Source organism: Mangifera indica, chromosome 9 (assembly GCF_011075055.1).
Source record: "Mangifera indica cultivar Alphonso chromosome 9, CATAS_Mindica_2.1, whole genome shotgun sequence".
Taxonomy (NCBI): domain Eukaryota; kingdom Viridiplantae; phylum Streptophyta; class Magnoliopsida; order Sapindales; family Anacardiaceae; genus Mangifera; species Mangifera indica.
Window position 1 is genome coordinate 4,831,839 of NC_058145.1, and position 20,115 is coordinate 4,851,953.

Here is a 20,115-nt window from a genome sequence, read left to right on the forward strand (position 1 = left end):
TTGTGGGTTGCAAAGATGTCTTTTCCTTTTGGACGGTAGAGTTGATAGAAAAAAAATGGACGGAAGGTGAAAAAATGTTGCTTTTAAAGTTCAAGAGTCAGAAAATGTCACTTGGACAGAAATATGAATGGGACATAGTAATTCCCTCTCTTAAAAAACTATTTATGGACCACTTTTGGAAAAACTCTTATAACCTCCATCTTGAAAATCTCTTTTTTTTTTTTATAGTCAATTACTCTGAACTAACTACCAGAGTTTGTAATATTTAAAAAACAACTTTGACTAATCAAAATATTCTCCAAACACATCACATAGGTTTCTTTTTCTCGTTAGAAATATTTGAGCTCCACATTGTGCAGAAATTAGTTAAATATTGACTTTATCTAATCATTCTTAATTTTTTTTTTCCTATAAAACAAATATACACAAAAGTGTAATATTTATGTTTTTTTCCTCAAGGAAAGTGCTTTGATTACTAGAAATGCACCATAACAATAACATTACATGGAATTACATATGATGTTAAAACATTTAACCTTAAATATAATGAAACATTAAATTAAAATTATATTTCTATAGGCAGATAGATAAAAGCAACCAAATATAAAGAGCCTAATGGGTCATAAAATATAAAAAATGATAATAAATTATATAAAGTGTAAATCTATGGTGGCAAATTTATTAGATTTAATGAAATTTGATGTTTATAAAATTGAATATATTGACAAAGTAGAAGGAATACTATCACAAAACATTTGTCTTAATAAAAAAAAAAAACAAAAGAATTATATAAACCCTTCAAACTTTCATTTCGTTAATTGTTAATAACCTAAACCCTTAAAAAATAATGAGCTAGGAAGAGAAAAGTCATATGATTGAGTTGACTGGTAGATGGAGACTCTCTTTCTCTTAAAATTAGAAGGATATAGTGTTCTACGTCAAGAATTGGTCTAACACGCAAGAAGAACAACACTGTTTCTTTTTTATTCTCTCGTTTTTTCTTCTTCTTCTTCGTTGTAGTTTTGTGAGATGCTGCAACTATTGTTCGCAGTGGCCTTCTCGGCCGTCCCTATGACTCTCTACGTCCCTCCCATCCGATCCTTCAACCTCTTTGTTCAGACTATGGAGGAACTCCTCCGACACACCGCTGTCTATACTCTCCGAGCTTATCCTCGCATTCGCCTCGGCTTTTCTCGTCTTTTTAACTCTCTTTTCCACCCTTTAAGGTAGATAGCTCTTCTGAATTTCCTTTCTTACTCTGTGTGTGTGTGTGTATCCATATGTATATGTTTTTCTTTTGTATATTAATATAACCCTTTCTTTGGGTTACTTGTTCATTTCTCATTACTGTTTCCATTATGATCTCACATAACATTCTCATTTCTCAATTAGAGTTTTTGCTAAGAGCATAAGTGACTGAAATTCAACTCAAAAATTTGTAATAATAATTTACTGTCCATTAGATTTTATCATGTATGTGAATGATGTTTAGTTTCTCTGAATTTTGAGAAGATAATAAACAAAAGAGGGAAATTTAAATGATCAGTGATGTCGGTGTTCAGTTTGGTAGGGTAGATATCTATGGCTATAAATTGAAGATAAGTAACTGTTTTATCTGGGGACCCCTGACCCCTTGGTAGCATGATTCATTTATCGGATCTCAGCTGAATTATCGACTTTTTTACATTCACCATTATGGCCAGCTTGAAAACCTTCATTATTGTAAAAGCCCGTAATAGCACTGCTACTGCTCCTGAGTTTGGCCCAGATTCAAATCTCTTTTTTTGTTTTTTATTGGGAGGGGAAGGGGGGTGGCCAAAGCGCTCATGTCCACTCAATGTGTTGTGAAACCTCAAACTTCAACTTTTTAACTTTTAAAAGCTTAAAAATCTATTTATAAACTAATTTTTATTAAAAATTTTAATTAAGATTAAAAACTAAATCGTCATTTATTAAAAATTTTAAAAAATTAAAGTTTTATTTTTTTTAATTTAAAAATCTAATAATATTTTCAAAAGTTGAAAATTGGAATTTAATATATATTTCAAGAGCATTTGTAATACCATAGAAAAAGTAGTTTTCATAAATCATAACTTAGATGGTTGAATTATCATCTTTTTTTAGTAATATCCAACATATTCCTCTTTTGATGTGAGCAACCTTTTGTAGTTGTTTTACTAGTTTATCCACATCCATTACTTAAAAAATGCCACTTACAGTTGGAATAATAATTATCAAAAGTACTCTTTAAACCAATTAATTATCTCAGAATTCAATTCGAGTTAAACTTTGAAATGTTAGGGTATTGATCAATGTATTCAGATTCAAACAAGATATCAACTTGTTTAAGGGACAAGTTAATCTTTTAAAAATAATATTTAGCATAATTTTTTATAATTAATTATTAAATATATAATTTAAATTATTTTAACATAAAAATAAACTTAATTTATTCAAATTTATTAGATGAGGCACTGGGTTCAAGTATCAAGAATAAAATTTTTTTGTAGATCAATTTAAACCCGGGTTTTTTATCCAAACCAACCATTCAAACCATCCAATTTAACTCAATATAAATCTAAAAACAAATTTTTAACCAATCATAACCATTTTTTTCTAATAAATAACGGTCAAACTGATGGGATTGCTCAATCCGATCTAATTTTCAATACCTTAATGTTAAGTGCCATTGCCCAATTATGTGAAATCACTTTCGTCAAAAAAGTTGTGCGGTCATCATCTCTCCCCATATTTCTTTGACACAAACATAACCAGCACCGAAAGTTACCGACCTTTACCCCCCCACTAAGACTTTAGTATAGAAGAAAAGTAATATAAAACTATACATGCCATCACTACCAAAACAGAACATCACTTTACTCTTGAATCAATCAGCATTGGCTGTCTGTTAGAATTCCGATAATCAATAGATGTAACATGGTAGTTAACAATATCAATCCGACCTATCATTTTTATTTTTATTTTTTTATAAATCTGTTTGTTTCGGTGGTGGACTGGACAGATGACGCCAACTATATTGTATTTATTGTTCACACCTAAATCTTGTTAACATTACATTGTCGAACATCAACACATATTTAATTTCAAAGATAATGACCTCATTCATAAAATGTAATATGGTCCTTAAATTTGGCTTTTAGTTGTTTTATAAAGTGGATTGGGGGGAAATTTCAATAAAAAGAAAAATTTACAATTGAAATAATAACATAAATATTGTTGAAACAAGAGAATTCAATAAAAATTTTAAAAAAATTATTCAATATTACTTAGAAAAAATCATAAAGTTATGTGTATTCAGTTTTTAATATTTAGTTAAATATATTGTATCATTATGTAATTAAATAATTTTGAATTAAAAATAAAATAAAATTTACTTATATACAACATATCATTTAAATACCTAACATTGAATGCACATCATATTACTCTTCTAAAAATGAACAAAGGACTATTTCCCACCCAAGTTTTAATGCGTCCCTCAAGTTTCATCCACTAGGTTTGAAAAACCTAAAATCTCACCCATAAGCTATAAACATTAGAAGAATCTATTAGTTTAAGAACAAAATAATTGATTTACCCTTTAAAATTACCATTATAAAAATGCCCTCAATTAAGTTTATATAAATTTTACCATTTTGCCATTATTCTATATTACCAATTTCTTGCTTATGTAACTGTAGTTGCAATGGTTTTGATTTTAGGGTTTTTCAAGTTTGTTGTTTTGGCAAGAATTCAATTGAATCTGAAAATTTAAAACGTAATATCAAAATCACAACAATTTTGTTGCATGCATTATCTGGAATGGACAGACTCTGGAAATTAAAATTTTAACCTGGAAAGTAACTCAACTCAAATTGATAATTAAACAAGTCAAAATAAACATGTAAACCTAGAAAGCAAACAATTCACAACTCAAACTGAAGATTTAGTAACTCAAAATCAACATGTAAACCTAGAAAACAAACATAATGCAACTTTCAAATGCTTGTCTTTATGGAATAATTTATACAGCACTTGCTTTATATCAAATTGCAACAAACACACTTTAAATGCAAAAATTATGTTTCCAACATAATTAATTACAATAAAACATCAGCAGCAAAAGTTTGAAAGTGCAAACTGCAGACATCATTTCTGCACTCGTCTAATCTCCCCCTTATCAAAACATCTCCATCATGAATAATCAAAAAGCTTCGATAACAAAATATGAAAATAAAACATTTAATATCCATAATGCAACCTCTTCCATAGTAAAACAGGATTCTGCTAACTGTACATGCCTGGAAGTTGTAGAAACTTGATTAAGAGATGTGGAAATGTAAACTGAAAATGAAGAGGAATGAAAATGGAAGATACATACAACAACATATTACTACCTACTACATTTTAGAACCATTGATGCAAATTGCCTAGAAGATGAAGTTTCAACAAATTGTGACCTTGCAGATTGTGTTGTCATAGTTGGAATTGTTCTTTTTTGTTTACAAATAAATATGCAACATTAGACATGAGTAAATATGTATAATTAATTAAAATTAAATATGTATCAAATATACCTTCTAATTTTTTTGGTTTTCATTAGAAGGATTATGTTTGCATGACTTTTTTGTTGTGTCCCATCTTATGGTAGAGGTTATAGCGAACTATAGAGGTATGTTTTCTCTTTCTTTCTTTATTTGGATTTTTTCTTTTTGCCTTCCTTGGTCTGCCAGAAGTGGGGTGTCTAAACAGAGGTTGCAACTTCTCTTCAACGCTGTCTGGCCAGTTCCTTCTATCTAGGCCTAGATGAATCATTCTAGCATAGGTTTGCATGTACGCTAGAATCCTTAGCTTTTCAGCAAAAAACTCATCGAAGGGAAATTCATATGCAATATTGAGACAATAACACACTGAAAAGGGACTCTAAAAAGCTACCAAATGCCACAGTCACATGTTCTTAAAAGATCCAATATGTAGATTCTACTAGATAGAATAGTCTTGTCAATCACCTCAAATTCCATCAAACTCGTATGTGGAATCCAAACATTTTTAGTTGCCTCAATGTTCTTATTCAGCCTTGCATATATTAGTGAGGGTATTGGAGTTGCCCACTGATATGCAATCCTTAATATACTTTGCAACCTTGTAATAAATCTCCTTTGATATAGCTCTAATAAGCTTAAGATTAAAAGCTCTTTGTCTTCCCCTAACCATTTGTTAAAAGTCTCACTCATGTTATTTGTTATATGGTTTGATTTGGAAGTGGTGTGATAACTAAATCAAGACCATTAATCGAGCTCATTTTCGATCATCCATTTGTGAGCCTTTTCATCTATCAACCTAACTTGGGACAATGTTTCTTGAATATCAATCTTATTTATGACTCTACAAACATTCTAGAATATGTTTCTTAGTTATTACCTGAAAAATTATTCCTGAAGTTCTCATACATATGCCTAGCACAGAATTTGCTACCTTTACCAAGCCATAATGTTTTCAAAGCATTAATTAGGTCTTTTTGCCTATCACTCATGAAAGTGATAGGTTGTACATCCCCCAAAAATTCATATAAAAGCTTCATGAAATAACCCCAAATGTGATTGTTCTCCACCTTATAAGCATAAATAGCTAGTGGGAAGATTCCATTATTAGCATCAATCGAAACTGTAGACAATAACACCCTTGCAAAATTTCCTTTCAAGTGGCAGCTATCAATGCCAATGAAGTTTTTACATCCCTCCAAGAAACCCTTTCTTTGGGTTGAAAAACTAACAAAAAACTTATGGAACCTAAGGGTAGGTGTTATCTTTTCCCTTATTACTTTTAGGATTACTATTGACCCTTGATTACTCTCCCTAAGTATTTTACAATACTTGAACAACCAATTGAAAAAGTCTGAATGTTCCTTCTCAGTCATCCCTATAGCAATCTTCCTTGCCTGGTACAACTTTTTGTTATTCACTTTAATAAGGTAATCCTTTTCCAATTGGTTTACTAGAAGCTTAATGTTTGAACCTCTTTGTGACCTTATGAAACCACCCATCTTTTCTGCAACCCAAGTAGCACTTGCATCTGGGTTGTTTTGAACTAGCAAACAAGTATGGCTATGTTCGTAGATTCTAATTTGATATGACTACTTATCCACCATCATTACAACATAAAAATGGAATGGGTAACCCTTAACTTTACAAACAACCCTTATTTGTCTCAATTCATTATAGATTTTCCTCACCTTGAAACCCCCTAAAAGTTGTAATTCTTTAAGATCTTTGTAAAGTGCTATACATTTTCAAAGACTTGGCTTACCTCAAAATTTATTTTCTCATCAGGCACATAAATGAAAGTTTTACCCTTCATACCTAGTCACAACATCATTCTCCTTGCTTAAATAATTAGAATTTTCATCCCCGTTATCATCCTCATAGTTAGACATATCATTATCTGTATTTCCCTCATTTTTAGCTTTATTTTCAACCTTTGCCACTGCTCTATTCTCATTTAAATTCTCCCCATCATCTTTATAAACCCTTTTGTCTTCTTTAGAAATATCACTCTAATGATAGAAATTATCATGAAATTGTGCCTCATTCTCATCAGATTCATCAATCCAATCATTTGTAGGTTGTAGGGGTGGCTGTAAGGATCACTAAGATGGCTAGGCAAGCTATGGGGATGGCTAGAATTCAGTGTCTGTGGATGGCAATGCAAGCCTACTACTGACTGTGTCAATTGGAAGAAATTCCACCACATCTCAATATTTTTAACTCTAGCTTCAACATATTATGCAAAGACATCGCATATGTCTTCATTATTGTCTATCAAAAATTTTCCCTTTCTATTAGGCTTCATTGCCTTAACTATTATGTTCTCACTTGGGTATAAATGCACTTCCTCATTCTTAATAGCAATGCATTTTTTCATATCCTTTATAAAAACAATGTAGATATGATCATCCGAATCCACATTGTTAATTTTGCAATCACAACCATAAGCGTGAAATTATATATTAAACCACATAGATGACACTATCCTATAAAAAAAAAAAAATCATGCATTAAGTTATGTTAAATCACATATTTAGAGCAACCAAACAATGAATAATTTCATAAACTAGTTCAGTCACATTATTCATTCACATCACAACACAGTTTAAGAACATGTAAGCATAATAGTATACTTATGCGGTTTAAATTACATGCATGAGTACTGTCTAATCTCCAACTATGCTTGTTAACACGTGTAACCATAATAGTATACATGTCAGTATATATCATACATAGCAACCATGCATTAGGATAGGATTCTTATTTGGTCAAAAGACTATTTCCTACCCAAGTTTTAGCTTAATCTCAAAAACATATCTGCGACAGTTCAAAAACCCAAATACCCACTCATGGGCTAACTTTTATTAAAATTTTCAGTTCTAAGTAAGGGTAAAACCATCATTTTACCTTCTTTAATAAAAAATATATAATTTGATATCATTTCACCCTTAGGTTTTGAAAAGTGGCATTTAATCTAGTCTCTCAACTTTGAAAAAGTGACATTTCACCCCTACAAAGCCTTAAGTTTTCTTATCTTCGATGACAACGATGGCAACAATGACAATGACAACCACCATTCTTTTCTATTCTCTCTCTACCACCATCGATGATGTCCTATGATGGACGAAGAAACATTGATATAGTGAATCAAAAACCAAGACGTTGCCATCACGTTTTCCTCCCTTCTCATTTAGATCTATCACATTTTTCGTTGAATTGGCTCCAAAGAAAGCTTCTGTCATGTAATTCATCTTTGTTTGAAGCTGAATCAATGAAAAACAAAGCCATTTTTGGAGAAGTTGAGCCTTCGTCATGCTAGTGCTAGAGAAGTCGAATTCTTTTTCTTTGATTCATCACACTGGTGCCTTTTCCTCTATCGTGAGACATCATCGATGGAGGCAAAGAGAGGAGGGAAGAGAATAGTGGTCATTGTCATTGTCGTCCTTGAAAAGAAGAAAACCTAAAGATTTGTGGGGGTGAAATGTCATTTTTTAAAAATTGAGAAGCAAGGTTAAAATGTCACTTTTCAAAATCTAGAGGGGAAAATTATATAAATTATATATTTGTTAATATGAAAAATAAAATAATGGTTTTACCCGTATTTATAACTGAAAATTTTAACAGAAATTAGTTCATAGATAGATGTTTGGGTTTTTAAACTGTCGCGGGTATGTTTTTGAAATTAAACTAAAACTTGAGTGGGAAATAGTCTTTTGGCCTTCTTATTTTGTAAGCACATGTTTTTCATACACCTTAAATCAATAGCATGGAAACCTAATTTTACAATAGTACATACAAAAAGACTAAATCATACAGTAAACATATATAATACTACACAATACAAGTTAGATGCATGGTTAAATAATTTTAAAATATAAATAGTGAACATACTAGTATACAGGAACATATAGTATACATATTATTTACCTTCATTACAGTACAATAAGCATATTACAGTGAATAACTTAAGAAAATAAATAGTGTGCATATAGTACACATGAAACATATGGTTTACAAGGATCATATTTTATGCATTATAGTAAGCACAACAACCAAGTTAGCACACGATACATGTAACAATAGGTGATAACAAGTTCATAAAGATGAGCATAAAACAACATAAAAATGAGCAAAAAACAAGTTTATGGTAGTAATCACAAACTAACAGGTGTCACAAGCAAACCCAGATAATAAACACATATAAATAAAAATACAAGTTCATGTATAGCAGTAATCACAAGTTCATAGCATTTATCACAAACTAACACATTGATATAAATGTATAGTAATATCAAACAAACCCCAGGAGAACTCAACCCTAAACCATAAGTTCATTGCAAACAAAACCTAAACATAAGTTAAATTTGCAATCGAGACATACTTTAAAAATTTTAAGCATAAGTTGGAGATTAGACAATAAACACTCAAACATACAATATAACCCATCAAGGACTCCATATTTTTTGTCATATGAAAATCCAATATATATAATGATGAAAAAACCCTAAACCATCATACTACAAGAACAATATGATGTTCCCATTCAAAACCGTCTATAGTAGTATCAACCCTAAAAAAAACATATGCTACATCAGTCAACACTAACCCTAAACCTTAAAGCACAAGAAACATCAAACAATCTGAAACATAAAAAAACGACAACACAAACACAAACACAACAAATTTAGAACAAATAACTCGTAAACTACATAGACAAAGCAAACCTTAACGACATAATATAACTTTTACCACACTCAATTGAAGTAGTCTTCGGCCTCGTTGGTGCTTCAAATGACATGAAAGAATACTCCAATGACAATTGATGTCATTGATAAAAAGCAAAACCGCAGTGGTTTAGGGTGGTCTTCCTCCTTGCTAAAAATAGTACTCTTTCACTCTTGTTGATGTCGTCATTGCAGCCTTTATAGTCACCATTCATCGTTTGACATTTCAATAGCTCACAAATCTTCCCAAAGATTTCGAAGCAATGTCTAAGGAAAGTCAAATGCCAAAGAAAGGAAACGAATGAACTATTTCTTTCATTCTTTTCTTCAAAACACAATTGAAAATATAAACCTACGTGTCACATTTTCATTTATCCTACATGTCACGTTTTCATTCGTCCTTTGTCTAATAAAATAATAATTTATTCCTTGACTTTTTTAATCCTCGTTAAATTACCAGAACACCCTTGCACGTGTCACTATTACATTGGATGTTTTCTTCTACAACTCTTCCTAGCCATTGATCTCTGCCCAAAAAAATTTGAACCATCCATTTCAAATCATTTTTTGCATTTATTGCGCCTGTTCTACTCGATATGCAAGGCGATATGCATCATTGAGTTGTTTTTTTATCATCGCATTTTTCATCTACCATACACATGTTTTGCTCGATTGTTGCCATGCCATCCATCGAAAATAAATCATCACACCACTTGCCATAACACAACAACAAAACGACATGAAGGGAAAATACATGCCATGTGTTAGAACGAAATGCATTGAGTATGCAAAAATTCTTCTCCTGCATTTATTATTTGCATTTTTTTGTTTTTTTAAACGAATTTAAATTTTATATTTACGTTTACGTAAACGTTACATGTATATTTACCGAAGCAAAATACTAAAATACCCCTATTTACTAACAGATTCTCCTAATATTAATAGTTTATGAGTGGGGTTTTGAGTTTTTCAAATCCCATAGATGAAACTTTAATAACACATTAAAACTTAGGTGAAAACTAGTCCTTCAACCTCTAAAAATTTGCCAAGTTTTTTAAATCTTATAATAGTAATGATTATTAATTAATGTTGAACGGATTTCTAACCATAAAATAGTAAAAAAATCTGGGGGTCTATAACAATAACCAACCTTATTGACTTTTATATTTAATATAACCATGAAATTATAGTATGATGAAAATACCTTGATATGCAAACCAATTTTTTACTATTTTTCCTTTTTTCAAATGTTTGTTCCAATCTCTCAAAAACCAAACACATTTAGCAAACAAGTCTTTCATGTATCTCTTGTCGTTATCCTTCAAAATCAATCTTCACTGTGATTTCGAAGATTCGGAAGTACTTTTCAATTTGCACAATGGGAAAAAGGGTTAGTTGTGCATGTTTGTTCGAAGGTTTTTTAACAAAGTTTGGGTTTCAGAGTTTTAGACTTAAATTTGATTGATTTGATTATTGTTTTAATGATTGAACAGATAATGCATTTGAGATTCATTAAGTTTGAATTGTACTGGAATGGAATTGAAACGATTTTCAAGCGATCTGGGCAATATTGGTCAATTTTTTTATTGGATTTCCAAAGGGTGTCAGTGAAAAGTTTATTCTCTAAAGGGGGTTAAATGTTTTTGGCAAAATCTTTATGCGATTAGTGTATAATCTTGAATAAATTATCTAGGTTGCGGTATATGGATAAGAGTAAGATTTTTACTCTAATACAGCGGTTAAAGTACATTTTTATTATATTCAAAGAATAAATATAAGAATTTTAATCTAGGACGAGGAATTAAATAATTTTACAACTTTAGCATATTCTACACACTATTAGTGTAAAATTTTGGGTAAATTAATATTTTTCCAAAACTTTTCTAAGTTTTTGCATCTATGTTTGTATTTATTCTTTTTTTTTTTTTATGTATTCACCAATTTTATACTGTGTTTGTTTGCGAAACACAATTTGAGTTAAGAAATAAGACAACCATCCAATTGTTTCATATCCATCTAGAATGTTAGTCCAATTATATAGATCTTTTTTTGTCAAATCCTCAATATACTTAAACATATATCAAACAACATAAGTACAAAACAAATACAAGATATTAGAAAGGTAAAAATAAAACTTTGAACAACCTAAATCACACCAAGTACAATCTTTTAGAGTCCAATCAAGTAGCATGTGAAAACATCATTCCACAATGTAAATTTGATGATCAATAATGAAATACTAATACATAAGACATAAATGTTGGGCTTAAATTCATTTTCTATCTAAGAATTTAAACAGAATATGCAAGATAAAAACAAAGAATCATAATATGTGAAATATAAATACTAATCTTCAGTCATTATTTGAAGAGTTTGTTGCAAATAAAACCACCAAACATCTGTCTTATAGGTGATTTGATTTTACAGTATAATAGTTTATGTATGCTTTCAAAAATCACCGCCTAGAGACTTCAAAAAAAGCTTAAATATGTATCATTCCATCAAAGATTAAACTATAGGATTTATTTTAAAAGAGAAATCGAAAATAAAATTATTTAATTTAAGATATTAAAAAGGACAAAATTCTACCGAAACATCATTTAACTAGACATTTTACACTAAGAGGTTGTTTGGTTTCCTTTATAAGAAGATTACCTTAATAATCTATTTTTTATTATTTGCATTATCTTATTCGGTTTTTCAGTAATAAAATATTACAGTAATCTTATATTAATAATGGTGATATGACAAGTAATGTAAGTGGTAATATGATTATCATCTCTACTTTAAATATTAAAAAATTATCAAAGTACTCTTAATTTTATTATATTTTATTTTTATTTATTAATTTTTTAAGACTAAAATATCCTCATTTTTAATTAATATAACAAGTAATATGATATATATTTTAAAAAATTATACCTGAGAACATTTAAGTAAAATAATATCTTAGTATTTTTTTTATTACCCTTTGCAAAACACAATAATTATTTTTACATATCTAATTTTATCAAATTTTATCAAACATAATAATAATTTATACCCAATAATCTTCAGGGTAATCTTTCAATTTCGATAATAAAATATTTTTCAAACCAAACACCTCCTAATAGTATACTTACTACACTAAAAGGTAAAATTACTTAATTTCATTGTTAGAGTAGAAATCTGGCACTTACCCACCAAATAAGCTAAAAAAAAACTACTTTAAAACCATATTAAAGTAAAAATCTTACACTTACCTAATACATACACTAAGATAATATTTAAAAAACCAGAACGATAGTTGAACCAGTTATCTCACTAGTTTATAATTCGATCAGTTCAATCTACTATCAAATTTTTATGTATTTCTTAAATAATATCAAACATTTATCATATTTTTGCAATATAAAACATATAAAATATAATTTCAAATATATTAATTAAACAATTGCCATTCTATTGTATAAATAAAGAAAAAGTCAATTACAAATTTTATCATTAATTCAATTAAGATCTTACAAATTGTAATCCTTTTAAGTCTTAAAAAGGCAAAAATTCTGTAGTAGTATGTAAACTTAGTTTTGTTGATTTTAAATATTTTTTTTAGTATATCAGGTTTATCAAGTTTGACCAAATTTTAGACAAGTCAATATTTATATATAGATCAAATCAAGTTGTGAAATCAAACGGGATTATAGACTAGTTTATGGTTTAATCAATCAAACTGGTCGATATAATCCGGTTTTGAAGGCACTACATTAAGGAAAATTAATATATTAGATGATTTACTTAAAATATATAAAAAATTAGTTGACTTAAAATTCTACATTAATAACATTTAGACTATGCTAAAATTACAAAATTACTAAACCCCATTAGGAGGGCCCTGAATACGCTAAATTCTTTAACTCTCCCTAGAGTAAAATTCTTCCCTTACCACCTACCTACATAAAAAAGTACTTTAAGCAAATATCTTACACTTACCCATGAAAACCCAGACTTAGATAATTTATCCGAGATTATATGCCAATAGCGTAGCGAATATGCCAAAAAAAAAATTGTTAGCCTGCTAAAGTGTAAAGTTTGTACTTAAACCTTCCGTTCAACTTTTAGCGTAGAGAAAATTGGTTAGCTCTTTAAAAATATAAAGCTTGTATTTAAACCCCGTTCAATTAGATTTTGACGTTTAATGTATTACGCTAAATGTCAAATTTTGTCGACACTTAACCAATGTTTTATATTTTTTGAAAAGGCCAAAGGACTATTTCCTTTCTAAGTTTAGTTATGTTCTCAAAATTACATCCATCAAATTTAAAAATTTTAAAGTTTCATCTATTCACTAATTGAGATTAAAATTTTTTATTAAAAGTAATAATAAAATTATTATTTTATTAATAATATTTAAAAAATATAAAACTTATTTTTTTCCTCCTAAATTTTAAAAATTAATAACTTTATTTTGTCTAAGGTTTTTAAATTTTGAAAAGTCATATTCTCTCTCCTTCAAACTTAGGTTTTTTTTTTTATCTTTTTCGATATTGATAACTTTTTTTTTTTACTCTGAAACATCAATTAATGTCTCTTCTCTTTAGATCTCTTTGTTAAAAATGAAAAAACATGTTTAATTATGTTTATAACATAAACACAAAATTTAACTAATTATTTGAGAAAAAACGTGTTTATTAATAGGAAAGCTTAATTTTTTTGGGAACTTTTTAGACGTGGCATTTATTAATAATTCATTTTCTCTATCGCTTCTCCTGCATGCTTCTAGTCTAGCCCTTAGGTTGCCCAATTGCAGACTAGCAGCATCCAACACCCAACAGCAAACTTTTTAGTTTTCTTCTCGGTTCTCATTTTAAATAATTTTCACTATCCAATCTCTCGTCTTTTTCCAATGACAGTTATTTTGTTATGTGTCAGATGTCTTTTCTTCCAACCCTATTCAAAAACCAACATGAGGAATGTGTGAGATGTGACTTAGGATTTATCTTTCGAGAGGCCTATTCTATTTTTGTGAATACATACAACTCTTTTAATATTATAATATTATGCATCCGCTTCAAATTATCACGTGTCAACCGTATAATTACCACCAATGTTAAGATTTAACTGTACTTAAAACATAATAATAATTAGGAATTGAGAGATGATATTAAACATCATTTCTACGCTGTTTACAAATATTTGTCACAACCCTTGATTCCATGTACAAAGCTCTTTTTCTCCATCATCACACAAACTATTCAGGTGCCTCTAAATACAAACCCTAGTAGAAATTTATCTATTTGAATCAATTTCCTTTGCTTGAATCACGTGGAACTAAGCTTAACATTTTTCTATTTTCTTATAGAAGGTATGTGTTATTTCAAAATCTAAGGTTTTTTATTGTCATTATTGAGCTTTCATTTGACCAATAATTTACTTAATTATTTAGTTTATTTGTTGACCAATAATTATTTTAGTGCATTTTTCTAAATGACTTTTTTTGTCTTAAACATATAACCGCATCCAATAAACACGGGTTTCAATATCACAAATTCTGAGGTTTTGTCAAAAAAGTTTTCTAAAAATTAATAATCCTTTCAGATAACGTTTTATAATACAGTGCACCCTATTAGGCAAACTATTTTAACAAAAAAAACTTGTCCAAACTATTACTTATGTATGATTGGGACAACTTTTTAAAAAATTGTTCGATACAACTTTTATATCTTTTTTATCATGTCAATTGTGTCATATTTCTTGAATAATATATTTTTAATTGGTGAATATGTATTGACTATATTATTTGGTGTATCCGTGTTTAGTTGTGTTTCGTAAATGAAAAACAGGTTTTTATGAAGAAATCTCAAGGTTCTTAGACATGTCACATTCAATATAAAGTGTCAAATATGTAGGCGGTGGATGCAAGATTAGAGGCATAATAAGCTAGTGGTATGATATATATGTTTTATGGTAACAAGTATGTGAGTGGTGGATGCAATACTAGAGGCATAATAAGCTAAAGGTACAATATATATGTTTTATGGAAACAAGTATGTTAGTGGTAAATGCGATGATACTACCGAGTATGTAGGTGATCCAATACCAAGGGTCATACTACCAAGTATATGATATGTCGATGATATTATAAAGGCAAATGTGTTTGATCCATGTGTTCTTTTCATAAGAGTTTTCTCAATTGCATGCAAGACATAGAGAGAAGTGTTTGTGTTTGGCGGTAACAATTCTTCTCAAGCTTCAACACCTAGATTCGGATATAAGAATGTAAATGTAATTTGTGACGTCAAGTTATTGTATTAGGTGTGTGGTGGAACATGGTTATCTAAATGTAACTTTTTTTTTTAATAAATGTGTCTTCTAATGCTAAGTTATTGTATTATGTAAATGTAGACATACTTATAAATTTATCTTATGACTCAAATTGTTGTATTAAATAAGCGCTTGGTGGAACATGATTATATAAATGTAAATGTATTTATAAATGGAGAAATTAATTAAAATAGGCAGCGAATTTGCCGCCTAAATATTTTTTAGCAAGAATTCTTAACTTTTACCTTTTTAAGCAAATGATATTTTTTATTCCAAAAATACCCTTCATCCTATTTCTTTTCATTTACAGCAGTTTTCACAGATTAATCTCTTATATTTTAGAGTATACAGATTAAGCTTAATTTTTAATATAATAATTGATACTTATATACTTTTATACATTTACAAAATGATGAACATAACTAACAAAATGATGGACATAACTAACACAAGATGTGTGGGTTGTGTCGAGTGAGAAAGGTGCACATCTCTTCGAAATGGTGCGAAAATGAGTGAAAGGGTGGGCGTTTTCTCAAAACAAAGCATTTTTCCAAGCGGATGCGAAAACGTGTGAAAGGGTGCGACACTTTTGAAAGGGTGTGACATTTTTGAAAGGGTGCGACACTTTTGAAAGGGTGCGTGAAAGTGTGTGACAACGCTGAAAGGGTGCGGGTGCATGGAAGGGAGCGACACTTTTGAAAGGTTGCATGAAAGGGTGCAGGTGTAAGGAAGGATGCAACAATTTTGAAAGGGTACGTGAAAGGGTGAGGGTGCGTGAAAGGGTGTGACAATTTTGAAAGGGTACGGGTGCGGGTGCAGGTGCATGAAGGCGTGCGTAAGAGGGTACGGGTGCGTGAAGGGGTGCGGGTGCGTGAAAAGGTACTTGAAAGGGTGCGGGCACATGAAGGGGTGTATGAATGGGTGCCGATGCATGGAAAGGTGCGACACTTTTAAAGGGTGTGACAATTTTTAAAGGGTGCGACAACTCCACGTTGAGTGAAAAAATTAGTAATAACCTTTCAACATACAAAGCAAACATAATAAGAAGATCAATAGTTTTGGCCAAAACCAAAATTACTCACCCTCGATTCATTCTCAGCAAACCGTCGTCGAAAAAACTACAGCAATGTCATCCGAGTCATCTCAGGTATGCACACATTGTTAACATTGATTTGGTTAGATTAGAATAAAGGGATTTTTGAATTGGGATTTAGGTTTTTATTTCGTTGGATGTTCGGATGTTGATAGGTTCATTATAGTTTAGAATATGTGATTGATTTTGTCTAATTGATTGTGTTAGTTAGTCGTTAGGGGAGAATGAAATGTTATTTTGGCAGCACTAATAGACCTTCATACACCAGTTCACACATAAACATACCCTTTCACACTTACAGGCGCAACCTTCGACCTTCACGACCTCTCATATTTTCACGCACCCTAAAACCTTAAACCTTTTCACACTTTCAAGCACCCGCACACCTATTTTCATGCACCCCTTCACATTTTCCCACACCCCTTCATATTTTCCCGCACCCTTTCACATTTTCACGCACTTTTTTCACACTTTCACGCACCCCTTTGCACTTGCGGGCACCCTTTCATATTTTTAGGCACCTCTTCTCACGTTCACGCACCCTTTCACATTTTCCCACACCCTTTCAAATTTTCATGCACCCTTTCACATTATCCCACACCCTTTCATATTTTCATGCACCCTTTCACATTTTCATGCACCCTTTCACACTTTCACACACTCTTTCATACTTTCAAGCACCCTTTCACACTTTCATACACTCTTTTGCACTTTCACGCACCCTTTCACATACCCTTTCACATTTTCTCACACCCTTTCACATTTTCTCACACCCTTTCATATTTTCCCACACTCTTTCACATTTTCATACACCTCTTCACATTGTCCCGCACCCTTTCATATTTTCACACACCCTCTCACATTTTCACGCACCCTTTCACACTTTCACGCACCCTTTCACACTTTCACGCACCCTTTCACATTTTCCTGCACTATTTCACATTTTCATGCACCCCTTCACACTTTCACGTAACCTTTCACATTTTCATGCACCCCTTCACATTTTCACGCACCCTTTCATATTTTCACATATCCTTTCACATTTTCATACACCCTTTCACAATTTCCATGCACCCACTTACACTTCACGCACCCCTTTACACTTTGATGGATTAAATTGGCTGATATTTTAACATTGTAAACCCTTTAACATTTTTTGTGGGTTTACCAAGGAATTGGAGTTAATGAACACCCTGGGGAAAAAAGGTATAGCGATACTCATATTTTTTTGCAAAGTTAAAAGTTAAAGGTCACGTGGAAACGGTCAAGGAATTAGAAATACTCTTACTCATGCCTAGAAAGAATTATTCAAAACAAGTTATTTTGAGCTGTTTTTAAAGGTGGAGACTTTGGAACATAGCTCTAGTTTATTGCATTTTGTGTTGTTTCAACAAAGCAGTGGTGGGAGAGAAATTATGGTTTCTGCTTAATAGAGTCAATTGTAGATTTGGCCCTATTGAATTTGTTCTAATTACAGGATTGAAATTCAGTAAGGAGATAGGTAAGAGTAAGGTTATCAGAAAATCACAGTTCAAACCAAGGTATTTTGCAGGTAACAAACCTATTGCATACGGTGAACTGGCAACGATATTTAAAGAAAAAGCATAGGAAAGTAATGATAAAGATGTCATTAAAATATCTACCTTATATCTACTTCATTATGGACTGTTGGGATCAGACAATAGAAAAATTGTATCAGAGCACATTTTTCATATAGTTGATGATTAGGATACATTTAACTCATATCCATGGGATAAGCTTGTTTAAAGGATGACTGTTAAATCTTTGGGTAAGGCTTTACAAAAAAAGTATAATGAAGTTTCGAAAATGTATCCACCATATTCACAAGATATCCCAATATTAACTTATAAGATGCAAGGATATTTATTAGCATTTTAGGTCATATTTACTGTTCTATAATATTAAATACGTTTAGTCTAAATACTCATATATCTTTGATTATTTTATATGTTAATAATATATTTTTTGTATGACAGATCTGGATATACGAGACATTTAATAATTTAGGAGGTTTTGTCGTCTGTAAATCTCTGAAGAGGATTCCTAGAATATTGAGGTGGAAAAGTTTAGAAGATCCAAGCTGGGAGGAGATTAATCGTATTTTGAACTCTTCTGAAGTAAGTTGTTAGGTTGAATAATTCAAATACTTTTAAACATATATTATTTCTACCTTTTAAACAAACTTATTCTAAACATTTTCAGGATGTTGTTACTCCTCGTTTGATTGCATCCATAGTTGAGAGACAGTCATCCTGTTACAAAGATGTTATGGATTACATTGATGATCAGAAGAATATGATACTGCTCGTACTGCTATAATATCCCCTCCAGAAATTCAATCTGCACATTTAAGTTAGAGTACTCCTGTTTGTAGGCGACAGAGTACAATTATACGTAGTCCTATGCCATCAGCTATGCACCTATATGAGCTTAACCCTGTTATGTTATCACCTCGACCCGTAAAAAGAAAACATACTCATATGGATGCAACCGCATCTGCACGAATAGATGAAGATAAACTTGAACAACTTTAGGAGCTTATCGAAGGGTTCATGCAAAAAGTTGACAAATGACTTGGAAACATCGACGACCATTAAGTAATACTTGAAGCACGTCAAACATCGATTGAAGCCAAGTTGATAGAGCTTTAACATACATACCATGCAAACCTGACTGAAGAGGCAGGTCTTTAAAGCATATATGTTGTTATATTTTTAAATAAGTGATTAATTTTATCTTGACAACTGTTCTTTTTTCTAATTCTAGGATGAGTCAATAGAAGTAGTGATTGAGTTCTCCAGTCATTATCTAGCAATCAACTGATGTCACAAATGAAACTCCTATACAACAGCATTCGAGTACTCGTAGGACATTATGAGGAAGGATTGTGAAGAATGGTGAATCACTTTAGAGCTTATACACTAATCCTTTCAAACAACGTCGTGTGCGAGAGGTTTTTTACCCATCACATCCTAAGGGAGAAAAAAATAACATGTTTAAATATTTGCAATGGTATAGAGACACTCCCAAAGAGGCAACGACAGTTACTTATTTGTACGGACCATGTGTTAAAAATCAATGGTGGAAGTCCTTATGTGAAGATAACCAATGGCTATTAGATTAGGTATATACTTTTTTGAACTCATACATGAGATTATTTTCATGTTATATTTTTATTTTGCACTGTTTTTTCACTATATTTATAATATTGTTCCTTCCAACACATTGATAGCTATTTAGTGGTACTACGACATGCGTTTCCATAAGCTAAATAGACTTGTGTGGAAACGTCTTTTGACAAGTGGTTACCGCATGAAATAAAGAAACAGAAAAATTGTGGATCCTATAATTATCAGTGGCCATATTATTATTAGAACCGATCGAAGGAATAAATTATCCAAACATAGATCAAGGTTATATCTCATGGGCTCAC